Source organism: Pinus tabuliformis, chromosome 5_1 (genome assembly GCF_031772625.1).
Source record: "Pinus tabuliformis cultivar Carrire ecotype Pingquan chromosome 5_1, CPIR1, whole genome shotgun sequence".
In the NCBI taxonomy this organism is placed as follows: domain Eukaryota; kingdom Viridiplantae; phylum Streptophyta; class Pinopsida; order Pinales; family Pinaceae; genus Pinus; species Pinus tabuliformis.
This window is the reverse complement of record NC_142305.1, coordinates 463,767,203-463,785,645: the sequence shown is the minus strand read 5'-3', so window position 1 is coordinate 463,785,645 and position 18,443 is coordinate 463,767,203. Positions and strand designations below refer to the sequence as shown.

At 39.1% G+C, this 18,443-nt stretch overlaps 1 pseudogene; it reads left to right on the top strand.

Annotated features, from left to right (window-relative positions):
• The window catches only part of LOC149165504 (protein RRP6-like 3 pseudogene), a 145,815-nt pseudogene extending 134,508 nt beyond the window's left edge, over nt 1–11,307 (top strand).
• Nucleotides 11,308–18,443: the final 7,136 nt, after the last annotated feature.

Here is an 18,443-nt window from a genome sequence, read left to right as displayed (position 1 = left end):
GTGTGGATGTGGAAAGGTAGGGCCCAGTTTGGACCTCTCAGGATTGGTGCTGACACTAACTTGTCTTTTAATTCATTCAAACTCTTCTGACAATCATCAATCCAATTAAACTCCACATCTTTTGCCAAAAGGCCAAACAATGGCGAGGCTAGCTTGCTGAAGTCTTTAATGAATCTTCGGTAATATCCTGCTAATCCCAAGAAACTCCTAACATCCCTTACCTTCTGTGGAGGTGGAACCTTCTTGATTAGAGCAATTTTGTTAGGATCCAACTATAACCCTTGGCGAGAGATGGTATGGCCTAGCACGGTCCCTTCAGTCATTAGGAATTCACATTTTTCAGGGCTAAGGGACAAGTTCATCTTGATGCACTTGGTTAGGACTTTTCCCAAATTGGACAATGCTTCCTGGAAGTTGGCCCCATAAGGAGTAAAGTCATCCATATAGATTTCTACTGCATCATGGACCAGCTCCGAGAAGATGCTCAAGACAGCTCTCTGGAAGGTAGCAGGAGCATTGCATAGCCCAAAGGGAAGGACTCGGTAGGCAAAGGTACCCCAAGGACAAGTGAAGGTGGTCTTATCTTGGTCTTCCGGGCTGATTTGGATTTGATTGTACCCGCTAAACCCATCCAGGAAAGAGAAGAACTTCTTTCCTGCCAGTCCATCCAACACTTGATCTATGAAAGGTAGGGGGAAATGGTCTTTCCTGGTAGCTTTGTTCAGCTCTCGGTAATCCACACAGATTCTCCACTTCCCATTCTTCTTGGGAACCAACACTAGAGGGGACACCCATTCACTATCTGAGATGGGGTAGATGAATCCGGCATCCAACAGTTTTTGCAATTCTTCCTTGACAATGTCCTTAAGGGCTGGATTCATTCTCCTCTGGGGTTGCCTAACCGGTTTATAGTCCTCTTTGATGTATATATGATGGGTACAGACCGAGGGATGGACTCCTTTCATCTCCTTATAGCTCCAAGCAAAAGCATCTAGGTGGTTGGCCAACAGACTACACAGCTCCTTTTCCTGGGAAGGAGATAGGGAGGAGCTGATCTTTAATGCTCTCTCAGGGCCGAACTCCACGTTTTTGACTCTGGGAGTGACAGGGTTGGTTGTACAAAGGTCCACTAAGGTGCTAGCTTGGGCATCTTCCACCAACTTCTCTAAGGATAATGCACTGGAAGGTGGATTCTGGATCAGAGTCTCAATCAAGTCATCCTCGGTTGGAGGGTCTCTTCTAGTGGTATCTAGGGTGCATAGAGGTGCTGAGTACACCTCGTCTTCCTCTCCTTCTTCTAACCAGAGTGGTAAATCATGCTCTAAGGAGGGTTGGGCAGGAGGGTATAGGACTAGCTGCTTGGACATGGGACCATTTTTGATGGTCATGTTTCCTGCACGACAACTTATGTAAGCATCTGCAGTAGCTAACCAAGGCCTTCCCAAAATGAGAGGATATCCAGTAAGCTTTGCCTTTGGTTGCAGAACCAGGAAATCTGCAGGGTATTCCCAAGAGTCAACAGAGACCAAGACATCCTCCACAATCCCTTCGGGAGTCACGGTGGAGCGATCTGCTAGTTGCAGTACTGTCGAGGTCTTCCTCAAGGAATCCTGAAGATTGAGTTTGAGCATGGTATCCCTGGTCATCACATTAATGGCAGCCCCCAGATCAATCAAGGTGTGAGGTATGATGGTGCCATTGATGTGAACATCTACTACAGGACTTCCAGGATCTAGATACTTGGGGCAGATGACTTGTCCTAACATAAGGTCAGACAGTTGTCCTATGACATTGATGGTTGAGGCATCTTTCTTTCTCCTGCCTGGGTGTTTGAAGCACTTTTCCTTAACCAGTTTGTTGTATATGGGCACATCCTTGATGGCTTGGAGAAGTGGTATCTTCACACACAACTGCTTGAGCTCTCCCAGAAGCTCATCTTCTTCCGGGTTGGGTTGTGTGGTGGTTGCAAGTCTCTCAGGAAAGGGTGGAATAGGCTTTGGTTCACTCTCCTGATGGTCTTCCTCATCCTCTGGGGGAGGAGGTTGGCGATCTGGAAGAGTCTTTCCAGATCTAAGATTGATCTCCTGGATCTCCACAGCATAGGTAGGACATGATGTTTCCCCAGTGTATACCTGCTGAGCCTGTCTATTGTTGGGGTTCGGGTTCGGTTGAGCAGGCATTTGAGGTTGCCTTGGAGGAGCAGGAGGTAAAGGCTGAGGTTGAACTGGTGGTGGAGGCAAAATGGTAGGAGGAGTGTTGTATTGGAGCCTCCACCCCGACTGAGGTGCACTCCACTGAGGCTGTGACTGGGCGTGTGAATGATATGAATGAGAAGTAGGTTGAGTAGGGTACTGAGGTGGATAAGACCATGGAGGAGGCATGGACCAAGAAGGATGAGCAGGGGGACCCCAAGAAGGCATGGGAGTCGATTGGTTGGGGTTATAATAAGCTTGTGGTGCCCCTTGTATTCCCTGCTGATAAGGTCTAGATCCTTGTGGCCTCCTTTGGTTGATGAAGTAGAGAGGTTCAGTGGGGGCTTCGGTCCCTTGGTACATGGCTTTAAACCCAGGTAAGGTTGGACACTGATTTGTTGGATGGTCCTCCTCACAAACAAAACACACTTCAACCGAGTGCAATGGGCATTCGTTCTTAGGGTGTCTTCTGGTGCACCTAGGGCAGAAGACAGCCAAGGCTCTCTCAGCTTCTTCCTTCTTCTGCTGGATCCTGAATGTGTCCAGCTGCATGGCAATGGTCTATCTCACCTCACTCTTAAGATCTTCTAGTTGGTTTGTAAACTCATGCTTGGAGAAAGGGACACTAGTGGAGAGGAGATTTCCTCTACCTCGTTCCCTAGCTGCCCTGGAATGATTTCTAAACACAGTCTTGATGTCCTCATAAGGCAGTTGGTAAATGTCCCCCCCAGCTAACATGTGAAGGGTGTCTAAGAGATCTTCAGGGACTCCTCGGAGTAGAACCAACTTGAGGGATTCAGGGTCAAGTGTGCACCTGGCCCGCTTATAGCTAAGTTGGAACCTCTCCTCATAATCCTCTAAGGACTCATCATTTCCCATGGTCATCCGAAAGATTTCTCCCTTGGTTTCCTTAGACCTACAGTAATCCCTATACTTGGTATTGAAGGCTTGCTGCATCTGAGCCCAAGTAGTGATACTATTCCCAGGTAATCCCATGAACCAGCGTAATGCTGCATCCTTAAGAGTTGAAGGGAAAAGCTTCAGCTTTTGCTCATCTTCGGTATAGTCATAAGTTCTACAAAGGACAGCAAACTCAAACAAGAAGGTATCAGGATCCTCAGTGGTCAGTCCATGGAAGTGAGGCAAGGCGGAGGGGCTAATGTTCTTCATTTTCATCTCTCCATTGGTCTCTCGGATGGGGAAGGCACCTTCTATTCTCTCATCCTCTCTTCTATTATCAGCCATGGCTTCAGATGGAGTGGTTTCTAACTCTTCTTCTTCTATAGGGTCTTGGTATATCTCAGGTTGTTCACCTATAGGTTCCTCTGGGTCACTGTCACCAAAGAAGAGAGAAGGGTGACTTAGTGATGTGGTGGGGGTGTTGGGTAGGAATTTGCCTGATTTATCTCGGTTCCTACGAGGCATGAAATGGAAAGGACTTTTCTTTTTTGATTGCTTTTGCTTTTTTGTTTTTGGTACCTGCAAAACTGAAACAGAGTGATCTACAACTAACTATATTGCTCAAATGAAATTGCGGAATTGGAAAGCTAATCTAGGAAAGCAAGAAATACTAATCTATGAAAGCAGGAAATGCTAATCTATGAAAGCAGGAAATGCTAATCTATGAAAGCAGGAAATACTAATCTATGAAAGCAGGAAATGCTAATCTATGAAAGCAGGAAATGCTAGTCTATGAAAGCAGGAAATGCTAAGCTACTTTTGCAGAATGGAAATGAAATAAACTACTGAGCAGAAGTAAGAGTACGAAAGTAGAAGAAAAGCAAAAATTACTAATACTCTGACGCTTCCCCTGCAACGGCGCCAAAAAGATGGTGAGCTCCAGTATTGTAGCAATAATGCTACAACTCCTGGGGCTTCCTGTCTCTTAATTTTATCAACCCGGTAGTTCGTACAAACTTGGAAGCGACGGTGCTATATGCACAAGTACTAGCTCTTGTCGCAGCTGTCACTTGGTCAGCTGGCACAAGTCGGCTAGGGCTCAAGCCAACTTCTATAGGCTCTCAGAAGAAGCTTGCTAATTGATGGACGAAAGCTATTCTCAAAGGAAAGCTACTTTACTTGACAAAAATGGACTGAAAGCAAATCAAAGCATGTAAACCTAGGAAACCCTAATTTGACTAGTCTAACCTCTATAATGCAAAGAATGTGAATGAAACTTCTACCAATGCTGTCATTACCTCTAATAAGTGAAAATGCATGAATCTAAGCTGCTTGCATCTTAAAAGACATGCTTTTGTATTTTTTCTTTAAGTGGATGTAATGATTATGATTTTGTGCTTATTAGGGTTTGGTTGTGCAGATGGGATGGAGAAGGAAGGAAAGCGTGGGAAAGGTTGGGGAGGCTAGGAGAGGTCCCCAGGGATCCTTAGCATCCGTCCACAGAGGTTCCTCATGTTTAGAAGCTTAGCAACCGAGTGAGTGGCCTCCTACAGGATGTCTGCAGGGGATCCTACAGGAAACTCAGAGGTTTCTACAGGAAGTCTACACATTGCTACAGGATGACCTACCGTGGGTGTTTGAAGTGATGGAGGAGTGATGGAATGGTAGGGGGAGATATGCAAGGTAGGAATAAGGCTGGTGATGGCTCAGAAGTGGAGGGATAGGATGGGGAATGAGTGTAGGGAGTAGGTTGGAAGATAGAGGGCTATGTCAATGAAAGGGCTAAAGAATGAAGTTACGTGAGGAGTGGAGGAATTTGGAAGATAATAGAGCGGAGCAGTGGTCAAGGATGTGGTTGCATGTGTGATCAAGACGAAGGAGGAGGTAATGGAGCAAGGGAGAGCAGTGTAAATGAAACAAATGCTTATGACTGTCACCAAGACGAAAATGCATTCACCTAGACTACTTGTGCTATGAATTCAATGAACAGCAATCCAAAACGCGAAGAGGAATGTGCATGAAGCTGTGATGAAGGTGTGTGGTGCAGGTGTGAATTACATGGAAGCATCTAACATAACCGTGACTGTGTTGCAGCAATCATGAAGTAAAGAAATGCGTATTTTTGGTGGTTGGTTATGGACTGCACCCCAATCCCTAACAAAGATGGCAGTGGGCCTTTACAACCTTTTTGCTGGAGCTCCAATGATGTATAACTATCCTCCTATTGAACTTAAGTGACTGAAACAAATGCACCATAAACTAATCCTATCTAAGCTCATGAAAAAGACTAAGTCAACAAACTGTAAATTCGAATTGCATGTGAAAGTAAACAAACTCAAAGTGCTGGAACTAAATGCAAACACATTACAACACCGAGGAGATCTATTGCTCTCAGGTTGGGCCCTAACCTGAGAGCTATAGCTCCTTGAGAAAACTCAGAACTAGATCAAAATCTGCCTTCTTTATTCATAATCTGATGTCATGCCAAACTGGCTTACAAAAGGAACAAAAACACAGAGCTGTGCTCAAGAATTACAATAGTAATGCGAAAGTTTCAACCACCTATCAAAGGCTACGGCCTCTATACTTATGCAAAAACGATCATCCAACATGTGTCCTTGATTTTAGGAGCTCGGCTGTCCAACTGAAGTTTAAACTGCTGATCCTGTAGGACAGTCATAATTGTTGTTCCTGTAGAACAGTTATAACTGCTGTTCCTGTAGAATAGCTGGCTGCTTCTAAGCTCGGTGGGGAGATGGATTGGAGCTCGGAGCTATGGTGGGAATCACGAGGAGGGTCCCAAGACTGTGGACATCCTCTCCTAAAAACCAACAGTGCCACCTCATTGTCTCCTTGTCTCCTTTTCACGTGGTCTTTTCTCCCTTTTAATGCAAAAACCTGAAATCATAATGCATTAGTCACGTGGATAGAGTGCCTACCCCTCTTCCTACAAACAACATGAATAAACTAAGAAATGCATGCATAAGCAATAGAAGATGAATGGTTTGAGCAAGTAGAATAGGCCAAAATGAGCCCAAATTGTACCAAAATTGGGGCTCATCATGGCTAAAAATAGTGAGCCGTACTTTCATCCTTCTTCTCGCAGTAGGTTTCCCACCAGTCCTTAACGAGGGGGGCTACATTGAGAAGAGCGAAAACAATATTTTCCTGACTCGAAAATTCATGAATAGAAAAATAACCCTCTAGTAGATTTAACCATTTATCTACGACATCTGCGTCTATCTAACCCTTGAATATGGGGATTTCAAAATTAACTTTTACCTTAAAGGGCATGGTGTTTCTAGGGTAGCTGCTAGAAGCCGATGTGTTGCTTCTGGGTAGCCGTTGAAGGATCTAGGAAAAGTTGTCCATCATCGCATTCTGTTGTTGCTCGAGGGCTTCTTCGAGCAATATTTTGATAGGATCTCCTACCCCCTCATCTTTCTTCTCATCCACCATGGGAGGTCGTCAGGTTTTGCGAGGCTGGTCTTGGAAAGGTTCGACCAGTTCAAGCCCTAACTCCTTATATCCTGATCTTGTTGGGGACATGCAAAGAAAAACAGAGAAAAAGCAGACCGCTCCAATACCACTGATCCGGACTTAAACAGGAATGCAACAAAAACAATGTAAACTTTGAAACGGGAACTATAAACTCAAAATGGGAACTCTGGCCCAAAAACCCCAAAAAAACCACAAAAACAGTGCTCAAAACGAAAAGTGTGTATACTGGAATGATGTTATTTTTTTTAGGTGTCAATTTTGCGGCTGTTTTAAAAATGGCAGTGACTACGAAATTTTCTACGAAATTTTCCTGCAAAATATAGCTTCAGAACGAAAGTGTTGATACTGGAATAATGATTTTTTTTTTAGGTGTCAATTTTGCGGCTGTTTTAAAAATGGCAGTGACTACGAAATTTTCTACGAAATTTTCCTGCAAAATATAGCTTCAGAACGAAAGTGTTGATACTGGAATAATGATTTTTTATTTAGGTGTCAATTTTGCGGCTGTTTTAAAAATGGCAGTGACTACGAAATTTTCTACGAAATTTTCTACGAAATTTTCCTACAAAATATAGCTTCAGAACGAAAGTGTTGATACTAGAATAATGATTTTTTTTTTTAGGGTCAATTTTCATACTTTTTAAAAAATGCTAATAAAACCAATTTTTTATGTCTCAAACAAAGTTAAATTTTAAGGAAAAAACACATTAATGTTTCTGGTAGAATATCATTTTGGGCCGCCCCCTCCCCCCGCAGCCCCCCGCCCGGGCTGCCCCACCCCCCTCCCTCCCCCTCCCCCCCCCGGGCCCCCCCCGCCCGGGCCGCCGTACCCCCCTCCCTCCCCCTCCCCCTCCCCCTCCCGGCCCACCCCGCCCTCCCTCGCCACCCCTGGGCTGCCCCGCCCCGCCCGACCCGGCGGCGGGTCGATTCTCGGAATCAAGATGCAAGTTTGTGTATCATGCAAGATGCAAGAGACATGCCCAAAGTATTTATCATATAACATGAACCAACGTCAAAACAATGGGTAGAGAAATAGGTCATTTGATAGAGAAATCTAGGTTGATAGGGATAGGTCATATGATAGAGAAGCCTACGTTGATAAATGTTGACCAAAAAGAAAGAAGAAGAAGAGGAGGATAGACACACTTAATTGGAACTTTACTTTGTTGATTGGATTTTTATAATTAAAGAAAGGTGAAAAGAAGTAAAAAATAGCAATGACATGTTGGTAGTGTGTGATTGTGGTTGGCTATTGTTGGTAGTTTGTGATTGTGGTTGGCTATTGTATTCTTACCCATTGTTCTACATTGGATTGAGGGATTAGAGAGCAAAGGTTTGAAGTGAACTCTTGATTTAGTAAAGAGGCACCAAATAAATTTTCAATTTGAATAAATACAATTTCATTGATTAATGTTGTTACAAACCTATTTTAAAATTAAATAATAAAATTAACAATTTATTCAAGTGTTATGTATAAATGGCAAAACACATTCATGAAATTACATTTATATCATAAAAACAAAAAGTAGTATCTTGTTTCCTTAGGCACCAAAACACTTATCTCATGATACATCTCACATCACCAAAATTATAAAAAGTAACTATATTATAACTTTATTATTAATATTATTATTATTGTAACAATAATTAATATATGAGTTAAACATTAAAATTAGAAAAAGAAAACACGTAACAATCTATTCTTAAAAACAAATTTCATTACAATATCATATATTAATAGAATGACTTACTAATACTACATGTCTAAAAAATCATAGTTCATATTCATGCCCAAAAAATAATAATTCATATTCATACAACATATTTATATAACAATTTTTAATTAATTAATTTGATTAAAAATAAAATATAAACATAAGTAAATTTCTACCTGCATTAATTAAAATTTTGACACCCTATCATAATTATATTAACATAAATGTGTTTTCAGAGATGCCATCCTCATCTTCTAACTCTCATATAAAAACTTGTGTAGCCATGCAAAAGTACATGAGAATGCTCCTTGCACAGTTTTAATGGTCATAAAGGGAAAACAAGTGAACACGCAAAAAATACACTCTGATTTCTCGTTCGTATCTATTCCTCAACCCATCGTGTTCAATATTTATAAAGCACCAATAGTTCCGCAACCCATCGTCTTCAATATTTATAAAGCACCAATAGTTCGTTGATCACATCAACAATAAATTTTTTGGACACGTACCTGTCCAATAAAACTCAATAAAACTCTGCAACAGACCATTCAACGTTATGCTCAAATAACCAACTCGCCACAACCTTGTGATGGGGTTCATAACTCTATCTCCAATGTTACGTCTATCAACAGCGAGTGTTCTTCTGGTGAACTAGGAGGTAATTAAATATGCAGCAGCATGAAAATAGGTTCATTTAGGGTGAGTGAGGTATCATTTTTTTCAACTTAATTGTGCTGCCTCACATTTATTACTTTACATGCAAATGCAGATTCTCAAATAATAAAAAAGAAGAGGAAAGTATGCCCACGTCCTGGGTATGTGTGTTACAGATGTCACATTCCAGGTATTCTATCTTGTTGTTCGAGCACTGTTTGTTAAAAGTGTATTTAGAAATTTCTTCAATTCAACGCTGATTGTTTCAATTTCTTCATTGTATTTGTGAAGATATATATATACTTAAATAAAAAAATGCACATTCTTATGTGCTCAAAATAAATGTAATAGAAGACAGTAATAAATAAGCGACTTATTTGCATATATGCAGCAACTGAGATCCACAGCGCCACCCAGGGCCGCCCCGCCCTGCCCGACGAGCGGCGGGTCGATTACGGGAATCGACCCGCCGCCGGTCAGGCAGGGCGGGGCGGCCCGGGGGTGGCGCTACGCGGATCTAGACCCGCAGCGCCACCCCCGGGCCGCCCCGCCCCGCCCGACCGGCGGCGGGTCGATTCCCGGAATCGACCCGCCGCGGGTCAGGAGGGGCGGGGCGGCCCGGGGGTGCCGCTGCCGGGGGGCATGCGATGTTCTTGGTAAACCACAGAGGTCACTGTCATATTTGTTTCAAACATATTGTGGAATATCTTCAAATAAAGTCTTTCAGCGTGCAGATTGGCGATTACGTCCTCTACCAGAGGCCATGGTCCAGTATGCACGTGCTGATGCACACTATCTACTTTATATTGCAGACTGCCTTTCTGCTGAGTTTAATGATAAATATGGGTCAAATTTGTTTGAGGAGACGTTCTAATCTTATCACACTTCAATTGTATGAGAAGGAGGGGGCTTCTTCAGGGCAAGCTGCTGCTGCATCTATATTGTCACGCTATTATAGTAGTCAAGGAACAAGTTCTAGTAAATCTAGAGAGTCCATATTGAAAGATGGTAGATTTGGGCAGCTTGTGAGGAAGCTGTGCATGTGGAGAGATTTTGTGGCCTGGGCAGAAGATGAGAGTTTACATTTTATACTTTCTGATCAAGCAATAATTTTTCTGGCAAAGGCAACACCTACTAGTCCAAAAAAGATTTATAGTACAATTTCAGCAGCTGATTCTATTGTGCAGTCCGTCACCGAGTCTTCTTTCATGACACCAGTTCCTTCACCATCTCCTGTGGTCTATATGCACATAAAAGATTTATGCAACCTCCTTAAAGAGGATGTTGTCAGCAAGAACGGTAATTTGCAAAAAGATATTGCATGTGTGGGAGTTAAACAGGGTAATTATTGTGGAAACATGCAAGTTGACAACGGGGAGGGGCATACAACAGGAAAATCTTCTAGGTTCAATTCAAAGAGGTTAATGTTCTCTAAGGCAAACCGAGGCAGAGTGTCAAAACGAGGCAGTAAGGAAGCTTCACGTGCACAGTTTGTGCGGAAATTTTCGTGCAAGTCACTTGTTTATCACAATTGTAGAATCTATGCCAGTGATGGTCGCCTACTTTGTTATTGCGATCAGAGAAATCTTGATTGGTATATTCATCGGGATTTTGCAGAACTTATAGAGGATGACCCTCCAGCTGTAAAACTTCTTTTTGAGCCCAAAGGTCGCCCTGAAGATGAAAACAATGAATTCTACATTCAAAGCAAAAAGAACATGTGTGTTGGTTGCGGAGAGAGAAATCATTGTTTACGGTATAGGATCATTCCGTCTTGCTATAGGATGCATTTTCTAGAACATTTAAAGAGCCACCGGTCACATGATATTGTTTTGCTTTGTGTTGACTGTCATGAAATTGCACATTCTGCCGCTGAGAAGTATAAGAGACAAGTTGCTACTAAGTTTGGAATTCCTTTGTTTGCAAGAAAGGTAGTAGATTCTAGGGATAGTCAAGGAGGAGTCAATGGAGCTGAATTTGTTGTAGATGGTGGTGAAAGAGGTGTTTCTCCTTTGCAATTGAGAATTGCTGCAATGGCACTCTTGCGGCATGGATAAACAATGCCAAAGGAACGACGTGAAGAGCTTGAAATGGTAATAAAAAATTATTACGAAGGTACAGATATTACTCGGGAAGGCCTAGACGCTGCCCTACTTGTTGGCATGGGTCCAAGGGAGAAAAGGCATTTAAGCAAGAAGAAAGGTTTGGTTTTTAAGCAGCTTGGCATTAATTCTAGTTCTATGGACAGTAGTGGTTCTAAAGGCAACGAAGTTGATAGCTCTCCGTGGAGAAGTACTTTGAGCACAAAAGGAACGGATGGCTATTCAAGCTTTAAATGGCATTAAAAAAAAGCTAAATGCGTGAAGTATGTTTAAGAGAGTAGGGAGACGGAGAAGAGTATAGTTCTCACAATGACTCCCAACTATTCTACAACACTCTCAACGTTGCAAGAAAAGAAAGAATTCTATGCCGCAATTGAAAAAAATTCTTCTGCCATTGGTATTGAAGGTATGGGAGAAATTAAATCAAATCTAACCCCAATATATTTTGATGTTATTTATTTTGCTGCTTTTTTTCATATAATTCGAAGTTTGTTTTAACGAAAAATTAAAAAGAATTGCATCGAATTGATACAGAGATGAGCACATTTAGTACTGTACGAAATTGTCTACGAGGATTAAATTTCTAATATATTTGTGGATGGATATTGATATTTCTTTAAAAAATAAATTACATTCTAAAATCATCATCAGAATTTACGACAAAGTAAGAAATATTATTATTTTTTCTAGTTCTAGAAATTCTAGTTCTATGGACAGTAGTGGTTCTAAAGGCAACGAAGTTGATAGCTCTCCGTGGAGAAGTACTTTGAGCACAAAAGGAACGGATGCAGAATTAATTTCATCCACTGTTGTGGAAGAGAATTTGCCAATATATTCATTGAATATTGAAGCCGACATGGTACGCTTAAGAAGAATACTTTGAAACCCCGGATACAACATGAATATTTGTAAAGATAAGTTTAAACGAAAGTATGGAAAATTAAGCTGTTGCATACAATGCAATGGAATCAAAGATATAGTTTATTATATTTTTACAGCAACATGATGGATATGCGTGAAGATACTTCTTTTGACATGAGAGATATTGGTTTTTAAAATAAGGAATATTGTTCGAGATAATTAACTGAAAAAGTTGCCCTTGTTTAATAAATTTATATATTAATAATATGTTTATATGTATTGATATAAGAGGTTTGATCTTGGATGGTTATTTTTTATGTCTCTTCACATATAACGCATAACAAATACATTTGGTTTAAATGATATGTCGGCTTGTAAAAGGTTACCTATTATGTTATGCATGTTGCTTGTACATCTTCTTTGGTGGTTGTTCATTTATCATTAGAAAAATAAAGAAAAACCTTTATGTTCTCACATCTAAATTTTGTTTCACCATTTTGGGTATTAAACACCTTGGAAGGAAACACATGTGAATGATAAATCCTATAATAGTATGCTTGACATATATTACTAATATTACTAATTTTAAATTAGTTTTTCTTTCAATTTTTCTTAGCTCTCATGTATTACTTTCTTCGACTCTGATATTTTTCTCATTACATTATATTAGTTATAGTTGATACTTTTCAAAAATAGCTTGAAAGCCTTCATTCATCATATTATGTTTATGTGTGTTAGATAGAAATATCTAGAACAATAAATTCACTTAGTATTAAAAACAATCTACACATTCATTTACACATTTTTTTATGTTTTCAAGAGTATTTATATGTGTGTGTGTATGTGTGTTTAGTCTGTGGATAATGCAGGCTTAACCTAGGGCTTGCAGCAATCTTCAAGCCTATTAATTAGCGTTTATGATTGTTCCCCTTTGGTTCAATGACTTATGGATTGTTTATTAACCTCGATAACTAACCTAACCCAAAGAAATATTACATTCCTCTTTTGGTTTCATAATTTTCAAATTACAAAACATTAATACATTGGAATAACCACAAGCATAAAAAATAAAGACAAAAATCAGAAAACAAAAATACATGTTTAACATTCATTCGCTTATATGAATAAATGACTTGGCCTACCGCAAAACCACAGTGAATAGAAAGATGCTCTACCCAACCAATGGGAGCTGGTACCTGTACTGGAACTCCCCCTGAGCAAATTTTCTTTTTGTTTTTCTAAACTAAGAGTTGTACCTTCTATTTCATTAAATCGGAAAAAAAAAATACATAAAATACAACAGTCCCCAAGGAACTTTGAGCTAAAGAAATATCAAACTGCTTAAAGCCATAGACCCACAAACAGAACAACAAAACCTCAAAAAGGAAGAAATTGCATTGCAATTGAGAAAGATCCATTACAATGCAATTTCATTCAGCAAAGAATTAATGCTCTTCAATTTCTTCCAGATGCAATGCAAGAAATTGGGTTGAAGAAAGGGGACTTTAGTGAATCACGTGTGGCAAAAAAGGCAAAGGAACCCCAACCACCATTACATGGAATGTATGGAAAGACATATATTGGGAGATTTGCAAACATCAAAGACCCATTAGAAGAGGAAAATGAGCAAAATGAGCAAAATGAAACAGAAAATATTGTGGAAGAGGACAATGATGAAACTCTAGAGGATGAAGAGTTTGGATTACGTGACATTGTTGATTAAATTTAAGTTATGCTTGTAAATCAAGCTTTGCAATGTTTTGAATTTGACATTTTATGAGAAGAATAAACACTCAATTAGGGTTGTTATATGTTCAATATTGGTAATATGCGATTTTTGCATTGATTTTTAAGTTAATCATTATTTTTTGAAAAAAAAAGTAGTTATTATTATCTTTTTGACATGAAATTCATAAAAAAAACTATTATTTGACCATTTTTAGTTAATATTTTTGTATAAAAATTGTGATTTTGACATGTTAATTCTAGCAAAGAATTATCAAAACGTTTAGTTTTTTTGTTATATTTATGTTAAAAATGGTTATTTTTTATGTCCATTGTTAAAAAATGTTGTTTTTTAGAAACAATTATTTCATGTGGATTGAAAAATTAATTAATGATGTCTAAATATGTAGATTACCTAAAATTCAAACTATCGACTTTCTAATTTAAAAACGCAAAACAATAAAAACCCCACTAAAAAAAAAAAAAAATTAAGATAGAAAACAAGAAAATATGAATACAATGACGACTTCAAAAACTATCAAATTTAGAAAATAATTTTTTACATTTCACACACTAGGTCTTTTAAAAAAACGGTCTTTCAAAAAATAGGTCTTTTAAAAGAAGGGTGTGATCCAGAATACTCACTTTTTAAAATCAGGATGAAAATCACTACCATTCACTACCATTCTAAAACTTAATGCACATGAAAAAAATTAAAGTTCCAAAAACCATGTTCTAAAAAAAACATGTGTATTCTGCATCAACACTTTTGAAAATTGGGTCATTTTTTTGCCACCTCTACAAAACGGGTAACAGTATCAGTTCTCGTTTCAAAGTTTACATTGTTCAAATTACAGAGATAACTATAAACACAGATATGCAACAGAAATAATACCTCATTTCATTAATGTAAAAATACTGAAATATGATTACAAATAGTAATGGAAATAAACCAGCTAGGGCGATAGTAGCTTATCTTTGAGAAGAGATGTGGTGGCTACATGCCTCTAAAACTGTCTTACAATGAGGCTCGAAGGCCTATTTATTGTTGAGAAACAATGTAAAACCCTTAACATTCCAAAACCTAACCCTAGAAGATGAAACACCAAACTGTGGGCCCCGTTTGGTAAATTGGTACATCAACTTCCTGGGGTCATAAATTTGGCATACGATCTACGTTTGACACGTACAATAGCTTGTTAGAAAGATCTCTCCAAGAACTACCACTTTGGGAAGGGCAACATGGGTCCATGGACCCATGTTGCCCCTATATTTCCCAAAAAATATCGTTTAGGGCCTCAAAACGGCTCCGGAAGTTCAGGACCCGAAAAACTACTAAAAATAGTAAGTTGTGCTACAATTAAGGAAACTGAAAATGCTGAGAGAAACAATGGTGGGGGTCCAAGTGGACTTGGCAGGTGGCCACCAATAGCCACCTAGATCACCAGGACATCCTCCTATTGTTTTGTACAATTTTGTTGAGTTTATAGCTGATAGGATGCATGAGCAATTTACTAGAATGAGCAATGAAAGAGTGTTTAAGTACTCATTTGTCCTCTGTCATATGTTCCAACCAGACAGATCTCCTTTCACTCTCCAAAAGATTGATACTAAAGGCTAGCCTAGGTCTGTCATTTTTTAGACCCCATTATTTCACAAATTTGGATCACCATACACTTATTCAGATTTTATAGACTCCTTTGTACATCTAGTCATGACTATGCTTACAGGAACTCCTCCTCCTAGGATAAGTCCAGAGATAAAAAGGGTCCTCTAGCTATACAAGCAAACCAAAGTGGGGAATTGGTACCTGTACCAAAACCACACAGAGATAAGGATCTATGGGTGCTAGCTTGCACCATATAAACTACCCAAATAACTCCCCATGAGGTTACTTGATTTGGAATATTATAGGCAGATAATGAACTCAGATGAAGTAAATTTTGTTTCAGTCAAGAAGAAAACCCAGTTCAGGGTTAAAGATCAATTGGGCCCCTTCATCTGCAATTCTATAGAGATAGGGAAGGAAGCAGAGCAAATTTTGTAGCAAATGAAATTCCAATAGAGTTTCATGCAGAGATATGACCCTTAGGGATTCATGACCATACTTAGGAAAAAGGCCAAATTGGGGCCTTACATTCATCACCATATACCTGAAATAGAAGCCTATGCCAATCAATCTTAGTGGGTGGTGTTATGCTCCTATACCAATAGGTGTCATATTTCATGATTGAATTGATGAGATCTGTAATATGTTCATTCCTTTCCTTGTTGAAAAGGTTTTCCATATTATCAAAAAATCACAAAATGTAAAGAGGGTATGCCCTAAAAGAAAAATCGAAGGGTAAAAAAATAAATAAAATGGTTAAAAAAGTGAAAGAAATGAACCCCAAACAAAAATAGACCAGGAAAGTGTGCAAGTACAAAATGCCACTACTTTTTATTTTCTGTAATAAGCATTGTGTGTAGCTTATTAATTTATGCCACAACTGATTAATGGCTTAACAGCTTAATCTTGGCTGGTTCATATTTTAATTTCCTGTTTTAGAGATAGAGAATAAAATCTGACCAAACTGTTTAATCTTGGCAGTTAAGTAGATAGGTAGAGTAAATAAAAAGGAGCTCAACAATTAAATATGAGCCCTTGGATGTAATAAGTGCAGACTTAGGTAGGCTTACCATGAAAATAAAAGGAAAGTTGATAAGGGTTTGCCAGTCTAAGTGCATCCAAAATAAAGAAGAAAAAATGCTAGGCCAAAGTAGGCAGGGTAGGTAGATGGTGTTGCAGAATGATACTTGTGATAGATTATGTCTCTAAATGTGTTAATCTTTATCTCTGTCACAAGTGCGGGCAAATATTATGCTTGATGTAGCTAAAGGAAAACAAGGTTAAATAACTAAATCCCCTTCATACTTTTCCCTAATCATTCACTAATTTCTCCTAAGTATTCAGGTCTATGAAAAGACTAAGTGCTTAATATCACTCATAAACAATTCAGTCCATTTCATAAAGTTTGCCTAAGTGAATTCCTGTTTTACTTAGGAAAATGGCAAGCATTTCTCATATAAACCCCTTTTTCCTTTTAGCCTAAGTTTTAATGTAAAAAATTTTAAATAAAATTTGGCGCTTTTCATTTCAATTCATTTTCATATTAACTCTAACTTTTATTATATAAATCCCATATAAATTATTACCCATCACGTATTATATAAATATAATAAAAACCCTAATATTACAAATACCCCGGCCCGGTCGATTACAATCATAAAACACTTTATAAACATGGATTAATAAGTTTATTTGAAACTTGTTAAGAACCATAACCTCCCCGCCACGCAAACTTGGAGTTAATTAACCATCTGGGTTAATTAATAACCATCCCTAATCATTACCTAGACCAATAGAATTGTGCCCGAAATAATTAAAACGTTGTTTATTGTGTCAGCCCCATAGCATAACTCCGCGCCATCTCCAAAGTCTGTCAGCCGTCCGATCATTCCCCGCTCATCCAACGGACGAAAACGATATCATAACCCCACTTTTGACCGCATGATAACTCACGATCACCCGACGGTTTTCCGTCGTACCTCTGCCACGCGTCACCCGTTCAGCATGCTTGCTCACCCTCCATCCAAAACCACTTGACCCTAAAAGTGGTGCGAGCAAAACTGCTTACCACCCTCCACTCCGCTGATGTCACTCTGATTCTGCTGATGTCAGATCTGATTCTGTTGATGTCACTTTGGTACTGCTTACATCATCCACCCATTAAATCCAAAAAAATCCCACTAAACCTCAATTTCGTCAAAATAAATGGATAAATCGCCATTTTCATTGTTATACCCTGTGCCTCGAGCTCTCATACATAACAACGACCAAGGCTAGCAGTTCAATCTCAAACCACCACCTAACTAGAAACACTACAGCAATGAGCTCCGCAGCCTGCCATTGGACCTGCATTTGTACGGTTGTCCTCTTTTACGAAGGTATTTACCCAATGTACCATGAAACTCTGCAATTTTCGGTTCTCAGCTGAAAATTCTACCAGATGGAGCTATTCACCAGATTGAGCAATTCACCATACAATGATGAATAGGGGTCAAAATAGGTCGAAGAGTATCAGAGCAGTTAAAGAGTATCCGTAAAAACAGGGCAGCCAGCATAGAGTAACTGAAAAAGAGAACTGCAAGCCGAATCCTAGGGCCTGCCTCCAGCACATTCAACAAAAACAGGACCAGCACAACATCATTTCATCTTTTCCCTATTTTCAAGGCTAGCTATTTCTATTTACTTGTAAAGCTATTTTTAGTCATCCTAGATATTATCTCACTCTGTTATGAGATATTTGTTATAATTTGTTGCATAAATACCCCCTCCATTGGAGTATTGAGGGGTGGATTCCTAGACTTTGTTGTAATATTGATTTTTTGGAATAAAGAGCTGTTGGAATCAACTGTTGCATGGCTTACTGGATGAAGAATTGAAGCAGAGGACTTGTCACAGACTTCTTGAATCAACCACTGGATCAATAAGTCCTCTATATCTTGTGTTTTAAAGTTTTCTTAGTTTATTATATCATCTATGTTTTAAAATCTGAATGATAAAGAAAAGATATAATTTCATAATATGCTTGATTGCACTCTGTTTTAAGTCATTATTGTTCTCTGCGTTTTCTTCAGAATTAGGATAAGCAGTGAAATCTTAATTGCTCCTGTTTCCTAATTCTTTCACGTTGATTATTTGTTAAAGAATACTCAACTGCTCCTTATCAATAATCATCCAATTTCCCTCT